Source organism: Rhinolophus sinicus, chromosome 17 (genome assembly GCF_057876585.1).
Source record: "Rhinolophus sinicus isolate RSI-liver-muscle chromosome 17, RSI-T2T, whole genome shotgun sequence".
Classification (NCBI taxonomy): domain Eukaryota; kingdom Metazoa; phylum Chordata; class Mammalia; order Chiroptera; family Rhinolophidae; genus Rhinolophus; species Rhinolophus sinicus.
In genome coordinates this window covers 179,679,305-179,695,033 of record NC_142517.1, presented here as the reverse complement: position 1 = coordinate 179,695,033, position 15,729 = coordinate 179,679,305, and the positions used below count along the sequence as shown (strand labels likewise).

Below are 15,729 nucleotides of genomic sequence, written 5' to 3'. Positions count from 1 at the left end.
CAAAATACTATCCTCTTGGGGGATCTTTTTCCACATCTTTAAGTTTATTTGGCTTTTTCTCTCAAGAAATTGTGAAGCTATATATTCATTTGACAAGTAATTTGGGGCTCTTCCTATATATTGTTGAAAATGCTGTAAGGGGAAGCAGTACTACAAAAGACTGAAAAGATGAAAATAGTAAGAAAGTAAGAAACTAGCAAACTGTTGAAACTAATGCAAAAGCAATCTGAGCTAGTGAATGATTTGAGTGAGAGTGAGATTAAATTTAGGTGTTTTAAGGAAATAAAACTTTAAAAAGTAATTTAAAAGCTACCTTATTTTATTTAACCAAAGAGACAACACACTACAGTGGGAAAAAACACTAAATGAGGGGTCAGAGGCCTGATGCTAATGCTGGCAGATGACTTAGTCTTTCTGTGCTTCAGTTTTCCACATATCATGTTGAGATGATGGTGGATTTATTTCTCAAATGAGACATTATATGTTGAAGTTATTTGGGAAGTTAAATATCCTTTGGTGGTAATACAATTGCAATATTTTTAAACTGCCTCCTGATTTAGTTTTCCTAATTGGTAAGCCAACTTCTTTCTCCCATTTTCATTGAGGCTTAGCAATGAGGCTGGGTTTGGGAAGGAGCTTATGTTATAAAGGCAGCGGGCCCCTCAAAGGCTCTGCTTCTAGTCAAAGGAGCCCCAGGTAGACAGGAAGGGGAAATAAAAGAAGGACATCTCTTCCAGTTTCAGCACATCATGGAAGAATAAGGAGGACAGAGATGAGAGAGGCCCACAGTGCAATAGATGTGTGTCTCAAAATATATGCCCTTTCCAGGCTTTGGACCACAGGTGGTGGATAAGTTAGGGCAAAGACTCTTGCCTCAATTTATTTTATTTATTCATTGACTTTTCTTGTGTTAAAATACACATAACATAAAACTTGCTGTCTTAACCATTTTTAAGTGTACAGTTACATGGTATGAAATATATTCACATTGTTGTGCAAACATCACTACCATCCATCCCTATAATTTTCATCTTATAAAACTAAAACTCTATAACCATTAAACAATAACTCCCCATTTTGCCCTCCATCCAACCCTTGGCAACCACCATTATACTTTGTCTTTATGATTTTGACTGCTCTAAGTACTTCATATAAGTGGAATCTTACAGTATTTGTCTTTTTGTGACTGGCTTATTTCAGTTAGCATAATGTCCTCAAGGTTCGTCCATGTTGTATATTGCAGAATTTCCTTTCAAGGGTATATATAATATTACACTGTATATTAATACCACATTTTGCTTATCCATCCATCTGTCAATGGATACCTTGGTTGCTTCCACATTTTAGTTATTGTGAACAATGCTGCTATGAACAGGGGTGTACAAATATTTCTTTGAGACCCTACTTTCAATTCTTGTGGGCATATACATGGAAGTGAATTTCCTGGATCATATTGCAATTCTATTTTTAATTTTTTGAATAACAGCCATACTGTTTTCCATAGTAGCTGCACCATTTTACATTCCCACTAGCAGAGCACAAGTGTTTCAATATCTCTAATTGCTCACCAACAATTGCTTTTCAGTTTTTTAAATAGTAGCCATACTAATATCGCATCTTCTCATGCGCTTATTGGCCATTCAAATATATTCTTGGAGACATGCCTATAGCCCATTTTTGAAGTGAATTTTTTTATTGACTGTTAGGAGTTCTCTCTATATTCTCAATATTGATCCCTCATCAGGTATATGCTCTACAAATATTTTATCCCATTCTGTGGGTTGCTTTTTTACTCTCTTACTAAGTTTTTCTGATGCAGAAAAAGTTTTAATTACATGAAGTCCAATTTGTCTATTTTTGTCTTTTGTTACTTGCACCTTTGGTGTCATATCTAAGAAATCGTTGCCAAATCTAATGTTGTGAAGCTTCATCCTATGTTTTCTTTTTAGAGTTTTATTGTTTTCGGTAGGGGTCCAACTTCACTTTTTTGCCTGTGGTTTTCCAGTTTTCCCAGCACTATTTGTTGAAAAGACTATCCTTTCCCCCATTGAATGGTCTTGGAGCCCCAGCCGCTGCCACATGATCACACAAGTCTCCGCTGCCACCTCTCCTCCCGGCCCTAGCTTGGGGCTGGAAGCAAAATCAGGGAGACTAAGCGTTTTTTAGGCTAGAAGTCATAATTAATCTCAAAAGACTCTTTAAACTTACCAGACTAATTTACCAGATGGGCTTTTTTTCTTAAATTCAAAAAAATATTTTTTGTTACCAAAAAGGTGCATCAAATCAAAGGCAAAATAAAAAATCATAGAAGTATTAACAATAATAATACATTTGCCATGGAATTACAAATATACTCACAGTAAAGTGTTATCTTTATATTAGTTCCTGAAACATTCAACTGTTTTTAAATGAATGAAGGAAGGAAGCTTGTAAAAATAATATATTAAAACAATCTTGGGGGGGGGGAACACTACTGTAAAATATCTTATAAACAAGGCGATTGTGGACAGAACCTATGATACAGCACGATTTCTCCGTCTCCTACCTCAGCACCTTTGCACTGTTTCTTCTTCTTCTTCTTCTGGAATGCTCTTCCTCTAAACACCTGTATGGCTGGTCCTTTACTTCTCTCAGGCCTTTATTTCAAAGTCATTTTCTTAGGGAGGCTGTTTCCCTCCACTATCTAATATTCTAATGCTTTGAAACCTTTCATATCTCTCTTTTTTTAGCGCTTGCCCTTATTTGATACAATAAATCTTTTACTTATTTATTTGTGTTTTAGTCAGGATAAACAACCCTAGCAGTTCTAAGAAATAACTCCCAAATATGAGTCGCTTGACATGAAAAGTGTTTATTTCTTATTCCTGTCTAGATCTGGGCACAGGTGGTACTATTCTCCTGGGTGGCACTTCTCCAAGTGGTACCAAGAAAGCCAGACCTCTTCTGTGTTGCAATGTTGCCATCTTTCAACATGTGACTTTCATGGTCTAGAGATAGGGAAGATACATCACACTGTAATTAACCATCTCAGTGTAGAAATGACCCACATTTGTTCTGATCACATTTTACTGAGTAGAACTAGTGAGATGGCCACTTAACCATTGGCAGCCTAAGACATATATAGGAGAAAATAGTGATTGGTAAAAACCGAAGCATTTACTTTCTGGTGATCCATTTGTTTCCTTTTTCTCTGTGGCAGACCATGAGCTAAGTCCCCGAATGAGTTATGTCCTCGTAAAATCCCTTTCATGGAGTGTGGGTGAGATCTGTGACTTGCTCCTAAACCAATGGAATATGGCAAAAATGATACAATGTTACTCACTTGATTAAGTGAGTAATATAAGACTGTCTTAGAAGACTGGAAACAGAGATTCTCCTGCTAGCTTTGAAGAAGCAAGATGCCATTTGTTCTAGAGACATAAGGAAATGAATTCTGCCAACACACTGAGAAAGTGGATTTTCCCTGGTCAGGCCCTCAGATGCAAATGCAGCTAGTAGACACCTTGGCTACAATCTTGTGAGACCCTGAGCCGAGGTCCCAGTTAAGTTGTACCCACGTTTTGACCCCCAGAAACTGTGAGAAAGTGTGTTGTTGTTTTAAGCCACTAAATTTCTGGTAATCTGTTATGGAAAAATAGAAAACCAATATATTCTTCTATTTAAAAAAACACTAATTTTCTCCCTAAGGAAGACAATCTAGTCATGGTTTTCTAGTCCTCAATTTAAAATCTTTGGGTGATGTGCAGTCCTCGCTACCATGTTCAGATGTGGTGCCTTAGCAACTTAAGTTTCAAAAGGACATCTCCCTCCTACGAACTCCAGTATATAATGATGGACACCTACAATAGATACTCACATTTGGAAAAGAAAAGAATGGAACACACACAGCAGTCTCTTGTCCAGAGTAATTATGAAATCCCATGGGTAGGCACTGGGGTGTATCCCTGACTTGGCAGTTTGGGAAGTTTCATAATTAAATTCTGGATCTGCCCTTAGAGAGGACTTTCCTTATCCATTTTTCCCCTCTACCCTCATCCTGTGCCCTTCCACCTCTGTGAGGTTCTTTCTTCCCAATTATCCTTTCTGGCCACATATGAAATGAGGAACAATATGTGGGATCTTCTTGTGGGGTGTATACAGCATTTAAAGCCTGCTTCCTGCACATAGAAAATTAAGTCTTGAACTGAAAAATAATTTTTTGTCTGGGTTTATAGTTTCTTTGGTAACATAATTTTGTCTAAAATCAATTGGTGTCTATTTTCCCCCCTTTTTCTGCCTACCCCCCAACTCCGGGTCTCGCCGGCTGTCGGCCACTCATGGCAGTCCACAGCAGCTCATGCCAACCTCCTCACGTCAGCCCAGCTCCAGGGAGAGCCATTGTTCACAATCTTAGCAATGGAGGGTACAGCTCACTGGCTCACGTGGGAATCCAAACGGTGACTTCAGAGTCAGGAGCACGGCGCTCCAATCACCTGAGCCACCAGGCCTATCCTATTTTGTTTGTTTGTTTGTTTTTGATTCCAATCAGTTGAATGTACCAGTAACTACACAAGTGTTGTTCTAAATGTAAGTTTTAAACCTCTCTCAACTTAGTTGTAACCCTGAAACTATCTGACCACAATCTCACATTTGGGAAAATCTCTACCAAATTTCTTTTACATTAAGATGTGGGAGGATTTTCTGCATTCTAGTTCTGGATTCATACATGTCAAACATTGTCCACCACATTATCTATATACTTCTGTGCTGGGCCCTGAAGTACACATTCATTTGCTTATACAGTTTCTGGCCCTTCACCTTCTTGTCACAACACCAAGTAGCCCAGTTGACGGGTAGACCTTCAAGCAGCTATAATAGATGTCACTGTTACTATGGACAATAATTTCCATGAACCACATAATCTTATTCCACTTTACTAGCTCAACTTCCCCTCAGCCAGATCCCTAGGATGCCAGCAACCATTTTAATGTTTCCAGATACAAGGAAAATTATATCAGAAGGAAAGTTAGAGTGAAAAGAGACAGCAATCTCTTGAGATGAAAATATTTTAGTTTTGAAACCTTTACAGAAACATAAGACCATGTGAACACACTTTCTAGGGACCTCCTCCTGTGGTGTTGGTAGGGTCTTGAAATTTAAGTTTCTGGGAATCCGCCTTTGGGTTTAGCTTTGGACACTGCTTCAGGAGGAGTGTTCACAAACTTGAGCACATTCATAGAAAGGCGGTAACCCAGGATGGTGAAGGGTCAGGACAGTGTCACAGGAAGCAGTTAAGGGCCATGCAAAAATCTTGGAAGAGACAATTCAAGTGGGTCACAAGTCTGTCTTTTGCATTTGGCATCCAACGAGCTGAAAGAAGTATTTTTACTCAATATAAGGAATCACTAATGTTTGGCCAGTTTCAATGTAGAATTGACCAGCTTGTGAAATACTGAGTTTTCTTTATGGGAATGGTTAAAGAAGAGGTTAGGTGAGAACCAGTCATGGATCATACGGAGGGAGGCCCAAGTTAGGTAGTAGTGATGATGTGAGATGGGGAGTGCCGTATGAAAGAACCTAACCTTTACACACAGTTGCAAGTCTGAGATTTTAGGATGACTTTGTTACTAATCTCACTTGATATCTTAGCTTCAGGTTTAATGTTTGATATATAGAACATTTTAAAGATAAATGGGGCTGCTTCTAAGGTGAGAGAAAAGTTTTGTTTTTTTTTTAAACGTAAAGGCAGCAATAATGGACCATTTTAGCTCTACTTATTTTAATCCTTTTTTTGGGTTTGTTTGTTTAAAACTAGATTGCAATAGTGATTGATCAATACAGGAAGTTAAGGGTTGCAGGTGTGGGGTTGCTCGGTCAAGAGCAAGTTGTAGAAAGAGAACGTCATGTGGGATCTCTTGGGAGCCCCATTCTTCCAGTAGGAACAAGAATAGGACCTTTTCTTTTTTGTGGTGTGTGAGTGGAGTTCATTGATTCTGTGGAGTAGACTACCAGTGATGCCTGGGATGGATAGATCCAGGGGAAAAAGTCAGGGATTTTTGTAACATGTGACAGAACACAGCTGAAACTGAACTGAGGAAATAAAAAGGAGGGGAATTGATTAGCTTCAGGGGTAGAGTTCACTTCAGTCATATTTGCCTCTTAAGGTTCAAAAGACATTATTCTCTCTCCTTCAGCTTTTCTTCTCTTTAAGTTGGCTTCATTCGTATGCATTGGCGGTACTTGTTATCACTGGCTTATATCCTTCAAATTAGTTATCCTAGTTTAAATGCTTCTTTTTCTGAACTGATTCAGCAAAGCTCCAAATTGAGTTCCGGGATCAGTATGCCCACACCAAAACCAACCACTGTGGTCTGGAATATGATGACAGGTCAGTTCTGGGGAGTGAAGGTGGGAGGTGTCAGTATCCTGGAACCACAGAGGCTCGGGGACGAGTGGGAGAGGTACTTCCTAAAGGAAAATGTTTTGGGATTTCCTCCATGTGGCTATAGTTGTTAAACCGTAAAAATCCAGTAAAGTTTTCCATATCTGGATTGATACCATGCACGGGGGAAATAGCCTTACATTTCAGCGTTTTTACTATTTCTCCTAAGTGGGACTAAGTCAATAAAGATGCTACAGAAATAAACAGAAAGCTAATATTTATATATATTTATTAGTATATATATGGTGGTTATACATATATTTTTAAAATTTTAGTGCCCTCTTTAGGCAAAGTAGCTCAGAGAGCTTTCAATAATCCATTTTTAATCGTGACCACACCCCGTGTAGGTTACGAGTGTTACCGTCTCGCCCTTGCTGTTGGGGAAACCGAGGCATGCCATTCAGCTTTCCGGTGGGATTTAAGAAGAGTCCTGTCTGCATGACCTCAGAGGGTCTCCTCTCGCCCTCCACGGCGCCTCTCAGAACCCTCCTGTCCTTCGGCGTCGCAGGAGAGCTACTACGGCTCCTCCGCAGCCTCGGGATTCGTCCTCTGCCCAGCTGCTCCCTCCCCGCTCTCCCGCACCTTCCTCAGGAAGGTCCAGCTGGCTAAGGTCTGGCTGTCCCTCCGGTCCCCCCTTCCCTGTTCTCCGACGTGCAGGAGGCTCCCAGCCAAGAGACCCGCAGTGAGGTGCGGGCAGATGCTGCCGAGGCGTCTAGCGGGAGGGGCGCCGGCGCCGCCGGAGGTGAGCGGACGGGGCCCTTAGACCTCCGAGGGCCGGCGAGGCGCAGGGGTTGCAGCGGGCGCTTGGGCCCGCCGGGCGGGAGGAAGGTGGCGGCGGGAGGGAGGCCAGGCGAGCCGGCTGAGCCGCGAGAGGGAGAGACGCAGGAGGGCTGACGCGCTGCTCGCGGGCGACGCCTGGAGAGCAAGCGGCCGGGAGCCGCGCGCTGCCGGGCCGGGCCGGGGCCGCGGAGCTCGGCCGTAAACCTCCCTGCGGCGCTCGGACCCCCATCGCTCTCCCGAGCGCGGGCGGGAGACATGGCTTCGCGCGTCCCCGCTGCCGCCGCTGCTGACTCGGCACAACCGGCGGGTCGCGCGGGGGGCGCGGCGTAACCCGTGGGTGGGCGGCGGCGCGGAGCCGCTAGAGGAGCTCGGAGTGTCGTGGGGAGCGAAGGAAGATGCCAGCACAAAGGCGAGCGCAGACCCAGCCCGCTGCGGAGGGCGGCGGGAAGAGCCGCTGAGGGGCGCGCCGGGCGCGCTCTGCTCCTGCGCCGCGTCTCTCTAGTGCCTGCCTTGGGGTCGCGGGGTCCGAGGCGGCAGCGCACGGTCCCTTGGCCGGGTGGGAACGGCCGCCGCAGTCAGGAGCTGCATGCGAAGCGCAGCGGTGTCCCCGGCCGCCAGCTTTCCCCGCGGCGCGCGCGGACCGGCCAGAGGGCACCGGGGCCGCGGGTCCGGTCGACTGCAGGGGCGCCCTCCCGTCCCGCGGCCCCGTTCCTGTCTGCAGAGCCCCAGGTGAGTGCGCGGCCGGCGCCGGGTCCTCGCGCGGTAGGTACCAGACAGCGGGAGGTGGCTTTGTTTTCCTCGCTTGCGCTCCAACGCGGTTATTCATTTGACATTTTGACTTCCGCTGCCCTAAAACGCGAGTGAAAGACACCCGGACGTGTCCCAGGGCTTGGTTATCCTGGGGAGCTGAGACTTTTGGGGCCACCTGAGCATCACTTGTGGGAGAGGAGGCTGCATTTCCTTTTTGATTGGAATGTGTTGTGAACATCCTCTGCTGGGGCTTGGGGCCTGGAGGAAACTGGGGCTGCAGATTTAGACGTAGACTTCTACGAGGACGTGCAACTGCAGAGGGCTGGCTCTTCTATGCCTTGTCTTTTTCTCTGTTAGCAGTGCGCGAGTGTTTTCCTTGATGATGATGATGATGAAAATCATCATCATCATCATTAATTTTAGGAACATCTTTACAAGCACGTTTATTTCTTTTAGAGTTTGAAGTGTTTGGAGACAATACAGAGAGCTCACAGAGTAACAAGCGATCAAATAGATATTAATCTTCCAGAAGGCAAGCGTCAGCTATTGTGCTAGATAGAGGTGGACGGTAGGCAAACTTTCAGCAGGCTTCAGCCTTGCTGTGGTATGTTTCTGTTTTCACTGTCCTAGAGTCAAGAAAACTTTGAATTCTCATTGTACATACCTTTGTCAAAGTGTGAAACTTGTCTTTTCATGAATAGTTTTCTATACTTTGTCATTTGGATGAAAATGATTTTAACGTAAATAGTGGAGTCCTTTTTCAGACCTGGTGAAATTCCATGTATTTGTCTTACAAGTATGATTTTCAGTTTACTATTTCTTTTATTCCCTCAAGGGCTCATTTCTTCGATGCTCAAGAGCTTTTATTCTTTCTCCCTTCCTCCCCCCATTTTCCCAACAGATGGCTGTGTGTTCTGAGAGGTTATCTTTAAAATTACACTCACATTACCCACAAACAAAAAGGGATCAGTTATTAGGCTTATCTTTGGAGTTTTGAAACAAGAGGCCTAATCTGGATGGGGATATTATTAATGGTGTGAAAATCTGGAGGTTGCTAATCTGTTTGGTCATCAGAAGATTCCTGCAGAGATTGTTTATATAGTGTGGGAGACAGATGGCATCCTTAGCAGACAAGATACCCAGCATAAAGGATCATTGTATTCCTCAGAAATTATCCACTTCACAGTTGGGAGGTGGGGTAAGGTGGAGTGGAGGGTGGGGAAAATATAATTTTGATCTCCCTAAGGAGACATTATTACCTTACCATCCAGAAAGCTAACCAGTTAATTTCTTTCTTTGTATGTTTAAAAGGTCATTATTAAGCTATTTGTTTTGATTATTTTTTTGGCACATTTTGGCCCCATTTGTGGTTATGTGAAGCAGTTTAAACAGTTATATTAACAAAAATATCTTTGAATTTGAGATTATTGTACCACTTATGGGGGGAAAACAGTCAACACTCTTCTTAGCTCTTGTTCATTTCAACAAACAGTTCCTTGGGCAAGTCTCCTAGCTGGAAGGACTTTAGTCTAATCTGTATGAATTCAAAAGGCGTTTCTTCCACCATCTCCATGACAGGTGGTTCCCTAACTCCCAGCATTTGCCCTCCAAACCCGACTCTCAGCTATGGATATCTTTACCATTGCTTTCATTTACCATTGCCTCTGTCACAGCACTGAGCAGCCTTTGGCAATGAATCTTTATGAATGACTGACACTGGAGTCCGTGAAGAAATCAAAGTCATTCTGAGCTTTTGAGATAACTAAGCTGTAGCTGTTCTGTTCCTACCATTGTTATAAATTCTTTGTTTAGTGTACTATTTAGTGTAGTCTAACTGCAATTGTAGAGTAGATTGCAATAATTGTCGATTGCAGTTAGACTACAAAATTGGTCTTCCCTCTTCATGAATGTGAGAGAATATATTCCAGTAAACTAATATTCAGCAGCCACTGGACTATATTTAATGAAGAGCATGAGCAATGCTTGACCTCTCTGAACAGGAGGTTTGGAATACAAGTAAGCATTGACTGTTGAACTTGGGCAATGTGATCTTGGGAGAAAAACATATTTTCTTACTCTTTTAAAGACTTTTGCACTGATTTCAGCAAAAGTAAAAGAAACAAAGGTTGTTACCTGTAGTTGAGGACAGATGCTATAATACAGCCTTTCTTCTGGATGAATGTGTTTTGCAGGAGAGGTGGCTTTTGGGCTCTTTCCAGTTTCAGCATGTCCCCCGGCATCAGTGAAAGAGTCTAACATTCAAATATTTGTTAAATCAGTGGCTGGTATCTCACCAGGTTGCCGTCTTGCTTGTGAAGTGTTCCTTTAAGAGAAACCTGAGGTTCCAAGCCTGGGGCTTGCTGTGGACCTGGCCTGGATCCACATTCTAGGGTGTTACTGCCTGCTTTCTTGGGTACAAATGGAACCAGTTTTGCATGGTGTGTTGGACAGGGAATTTCCAGCTCCATTGTGGAAAGACAGGCCTGGCATGAAAGAGAGAAGACTGTGTTTGAAGCGTGGTTGACCTAACAGAGGCAGAGGTTGCTTCTTTACACACAGGATGCCTTTTGTATGGGGATATGAATGAGGGATTAGAAGGGTGACCATCCTCTTGGTTTGCCTGCAATAGCCCCAGTTTATTCCTGTTGACCTAGCTTATCAAATTATCAAATGCATCTCTTTTCACATTTAGAATGTCCTGGTTTGGATGATAAATTATATGGTCTTCCATATAATAAATTATATGGTCATCCACATGTTAAGAAATCTTGACTATTTACCGCCCTTTCTTGACCTCAGATTTTAAGTCAAGCTTTATTTCATTTGTTAAATGCAAAGGTAAGAAAGGTAAAAAATAAATAAATAAACCAAAATATGCATACAGAAAAAAATAGCAAGGAAGATAGAAGAATAAGGTAATTGATTGCTTGCCATCTATTTACACATAGGAAATAAAATAGTCCTTATGTTGTTAAATGTCTAATATGGCTCTAAGCCTATGTTATGATTGTCTTCAAGAACGATAAGAATTAAGACTTGCCCATTTATCTAGGGCTGACATGAATTAGGACAACTCCTGTGACTCGGGAGAGCAGCTTCAACAAAACCTGTTTGCAGACCTGTTGGATGCATGGCTCTAGCAGATATGAATGCAAGTTTCAAGATTTAGTGTTTGGTCCAATTCTTGGATATTTACTGAGAGTTCAGAACACAAGTATTGTTGTGAAGACTTGACTCCACATTCTCCCAGTTTCTATGCTCTCTAGGCTCTGAGGATAATAGAAGAGCCTTTGTTTTCTGTCCTCTCTCTGACTTCAATCTTGGGTTTGGGTCTTAGCTTTTCATACAGAGGGCTTGCAGAGGAGAACTTGGTGAGCCTGCTCACCATGTGGAAATTCTTGTAGGGGTTTGAGATTGTTCCAAAGCTAGATATAGGAAGCTTGTGGCACCTATTTCTGCAGTAGTTGCTGTGCTCCTTTGCCAGAGAATCACCTGTTTGAAATAGTTCAATTGCAGTGGTGGCCAGTAGGTGTTAGAATTAAGTATGGCTGTCACCTTTTGCATACTCACTCCATTAAAATCCCCAGAAGCTTGGTCAGCATGCCCGAAAAGAAGAAATTTATGTTATCTCCTTTATAAGTAGGATGACTATGTAATTTTTTGGTCCAGACAAGGGCATTTTTGAGAGTAATGGGGGACACTAACTGGAAGGGGCACCAGATTAAAAACTATAAACAGGGGCTCTCCCAGGAAAACTGCAAAGTATGGTTGTCTTAACTATGACCCAAGTCATTAGCTTTTATATGAAAAATACCCATATGATAGAAAAATGTCTTTAGCTTCTTCTAGATTTGTTTATCATATATGTTTATGTGTGCATATGCATATATGTGTATTTGTGTGTATGTTTACACAGACATTGATCACATATCGGTAGATATGTGTATTGTGGTGTTCATAACATCCACTTAAGAGGCCAAGTCATCTGAAAAATTGTGGCCTTCATCATCTCTTTCATGGATCGACTTTTTAACTAACACTGTATCCGGCCTTTCCAAGCTTTAAATTATCTTTTACCTGTGTGGTTCTAATACCAATCTGTTGGCACAGTTCTCTTGCTTAAAAGCCTTTGATGGCTCCCCATTTTCTGTTTAATTCTCAAAGTAAGATCCACAGACGGTTTAGTGGTTAGAAAGGAAAAGCAATGAAAAAATTTCATTCATTCCATTACTATTTACTGAGCACCTTCCATGAGTCAGTCTCTCATGTAGGTGCTGGGGATATACCAAGGAATAAAACAAAGATTCCCACCCTTGTGAAGTTTTCATTCCATTGGGAGTGGAGGGGTGGAAGTGGGAGACAGATAATAAACCAAATAAATAAATAAATTATATAACATGCTAGAAAGAGGTAAGTAATTTGGGAGAATGAGAAAGTAGAATAGGATAAATATGGTTGAGTAGCCCTCATGGTGAAAGAGACCTTAACAAAGACTGAAAAGAAGGTGAGAGAGGTTAGGGGGAGTGTTTCAGGAGAGAGCACAACCAGTGCTAAGGCCCAAAGGTAAGAATATGTTTGGATGTGTTCAAAGATTAGCAAGAAGACCAACATGATAAGGTAGTGTGGCCAGGGGGAAGTTGGAAATGAAATCAGAAAGGTGGTGTAGGAATGGCAGAGCGTGTAGCACCTTGAGATACGAGAGTAACTATGATTTCAGCAGAAATCCCATTATGTTCTTAAAAATCATAATATTAGCAGTTGTGTTTGTGTTATGAAAATAACTCTGGTTAAAATAGCTTATGTTTCATATGGTGCACTTTATCTTGGTTAATATATTTTTTATTTCATTTTCTTATTGTTTATTTGTTAAAATAACATTTTTTGTTGTTTCTGTCTTAAATTGTATCCTTATTTCACAAAAATAGATTAGTGGCTCAAAAATGGTTCACTGAAGAGTGAAAATAGTGATGAAAATAGTAACGTAAATGCTACAGTTCAGAATGTCGTAAATAATTTGGAGAACTGAATCGCACTGCAAATATAAAATGAGAATCTCTATGTATAAAAACAAGGGAATTCGTGGGAGTGATGATTTTAAAACAGTACCTGAAGTTGAAAAGTGCAAATGAAAGTATTATGATGACTATCTCAAAACCGTGTATTATTGGGCTTACCATCCATTCACTACTAATCCCCAGTCATTGCCTGTTATGAAACTTTGTCTAATAGTGGCAGGAAGCCATGGATATTTTGGTGTCATTTTCAAACAAAGCACAGTGGCTTCTCTGTTATGCTATTGAAGTTTCCCAGGACAAGTACAGAATAATGCTTTCCATTACAAAATTAATGTATTATATTGCTAAAGGTAGGTAAGAGACTAAAACTCCAGTAGCATCATTAAAAAATCCTTGTAGCAAAAATATGAATCATATTATTGAAAAGACACTTGGAAAATCAGCTGGAAAGTTAAAGACAAACATTGTCCTTAGAGAGAAACCAGGTTATTGACAGAATTCTTTTGTCAAATGACATGGTTGGCTGTTGTATAATATCAGTGGAGTAAGAGTGTGAAGGAACGATTACTATCAAGTTCGTGCTGGCAGATATTTCACTTCACGGTTGGATGAAACCACCAATGTCATGCAGAGAATGAATCAGTTCTTGGCATTTGTTCAGGGAGGAGTGCTTGGTGATTCTTTGTTCATTTATTACTGAACACTTGAACTATAAGGGAAGAGATCTTTCTTTTGGTTAACCATTATTTGGGAGACTGGAAAAGTTGCTCAGGGGGCGGGACTGACAGAGTACCAGTTTCATGTTCGGATAAGAAGGTGATGGCTTCGTGAAGAAAAGAAGTTGTACCTGTGGTAGAAGCCAATCCACATGCTACTCCATTCACGTAGATGTAGTGCTTTCTGATCTTGAGGAAATAGTAAAAGAGAGTGAAAACTGGATACAATCAAATTGTGGCCGCCCAGTGTATGAGTGTGCTGTGCAAAGTGACAGGCAGGGGGTATAAAACTTCTTCTCTATGCTGATGTATGCTGGCTGTTTAGGGAAATGCGCTCATATAATATTTTATCTGTGGAGTAAGAAAAATGTTTCTTCACAGCAATGATTAGAAAAGATTTCCCTTATACCAAGTGGCATACCTCAGTAATATACTCTACTGCAGTGAAACATGTCAAGGACGGAGGGAAGGAAGAATTGTTAACAAAGCATTTGACCATAATCTTACTACTAAGAAGTTTTTTCATTAGAGAGTTGGAGGTCCACATTGACCAGAATGGGTTAAGGAGGTAATATTTTCAGTAATGGACAGTCCTTTAAACGGGCATATTATATCTCAGTGACCCACTGGAATAATAAGAACACAAAGAAGATGAACTTAGACCCAATAATTTTGATGGGGAGAGGGTACAGGTGTATACTTGGTATTTGAAAACATAGAGAACCATGGTGGGAGGAACCTAGGCTTTTAGGGTCTTGTTTTAAGATACAGGGTGGCACGGGGTATAGATAGAAGGAGGTGGAGAAGTCTGACAATTGGACATGATATTGCTTATACTTTTGCCTTAAGTGTGGCTTCGTTTCAGACAAATGGACTTGATACTCAAAGGTTTTCAGGACATGATCTATATTACCCCTGAACTAATCTAAAAAAAATAAATGATCTCTAGTGTTTTTGATTCTCTTCCCATAGGTCTCCCTTCTTCACGCCTCTCTCCCTTCCCCCCGCACCCCTTCCGTTGTTCTTTCTTTAAGCCATTGAGTTGGCATCTTTAAACTAAAAGAGACATTGGGAGCTCATCTCCTATATCCCCATGTCTTTGTGCAGATATGTGTACTATGTACTATCCAGGACCTCTAGGGAAGGGAAGTTCTGTTACTTGCTCAGCAAACCCACTCTAATGTGTTATATCCAGATATAACACACATTTAAATTTGAGCCCTCATTCTTCAATAAAGATCCATTTCCTGTTTTTTTTTTTTTAACTTAAATAGCGATGGAGTTATTGTCTTTGTGTCTAATAACTCTTCTATAGTGATGGCCATTATTCAATTCTAGGACAGAAGCCATTCATGCATTATTTATGGGACAAACATTGAGAGCCTGTATATGTGCCAGCTCTGTGCTAAGTGATAGGTATAAAGAAATTAATAATTAGACATGGCCTTGCCCAGATTAAAAAAGAGAATCTAGTAGGAAACAGGCAACCAGGACATGATAAACAACTATGTAATTGCAAAGCAAATGTAGCAAAAATGTTTACATTTGTTAAATCTGGGTGGTGGTATATTGTCTCCTATTATATTAACTTCTGAACTATATGAACTTCTGAATACATTTTTGAAATATTTCTTAAGTAAAAAATGAAAAAAACATAGTTGAGAATGTGATAGGTGCTCTGTAGATGGGGACTTTGATAGAGAATGGAGTGTAACTGAGACTTCCTTTAGATGGAGTGGTCAGGGAAGGCCTGAAGTGTAATTCATCACTTGCCTGTATGAGAGGGATGTGGGAACTTGGACAGGGTTCAGAGAAGAGTTACAAAGATGATGGATGACAGAGTTGGAAATAAAACCTATGAGAAGAGTCTCAAAGAACTGGGGATGCTGAGCAGGGAGAAATTGACTGGATGCAGCGATTTAGGCTATCTTTTTCTTCAACATATCCATATTGTCTTCTCTCATTTCCCATGGTACACAGCAGGCAAGACGAGTGACTCAGGTTAGAATTACATGTTAGAGGAAAATTCAGATTTTGTTCTGCAGTT

The 15,729-nt window shown here is 41.3% G+C and overlaps 1 protein-coding gene across 6 annotated transcripts in view; it reads left to right on the top strand.

Moving 5' to 3' along the window:
- The first annotated feature begins 7,023 nt into the window (after positions 1 to 7,023).
- The window catches only part of HECW2 (HECT, C2 and WW domain containing E3 ubiquitin protein ligase 2), a 336,178-nt gene continuing 327,472 nt past the window's right edge, over positions 7,024 to 15,729 (top strand). For 2 of the 6 annotated variants that reach the window (XM_019741308.3, XM_074339576.2), the window contains exon 1: positions 7,027 to 7,163. The gene's annotated coding sequence lies outside the window, so the exon portion shown is untranslated. Of the gene's footprint in view, positions 7,164 to 7,571; positions 7,931 to 15,729 lie in introns of those variants that run through there. The other 4 variants (XM_019741310.3, XM_019741306.3, XM_019741307.3 and 1 more) reach the window with 4 other exon arrangements.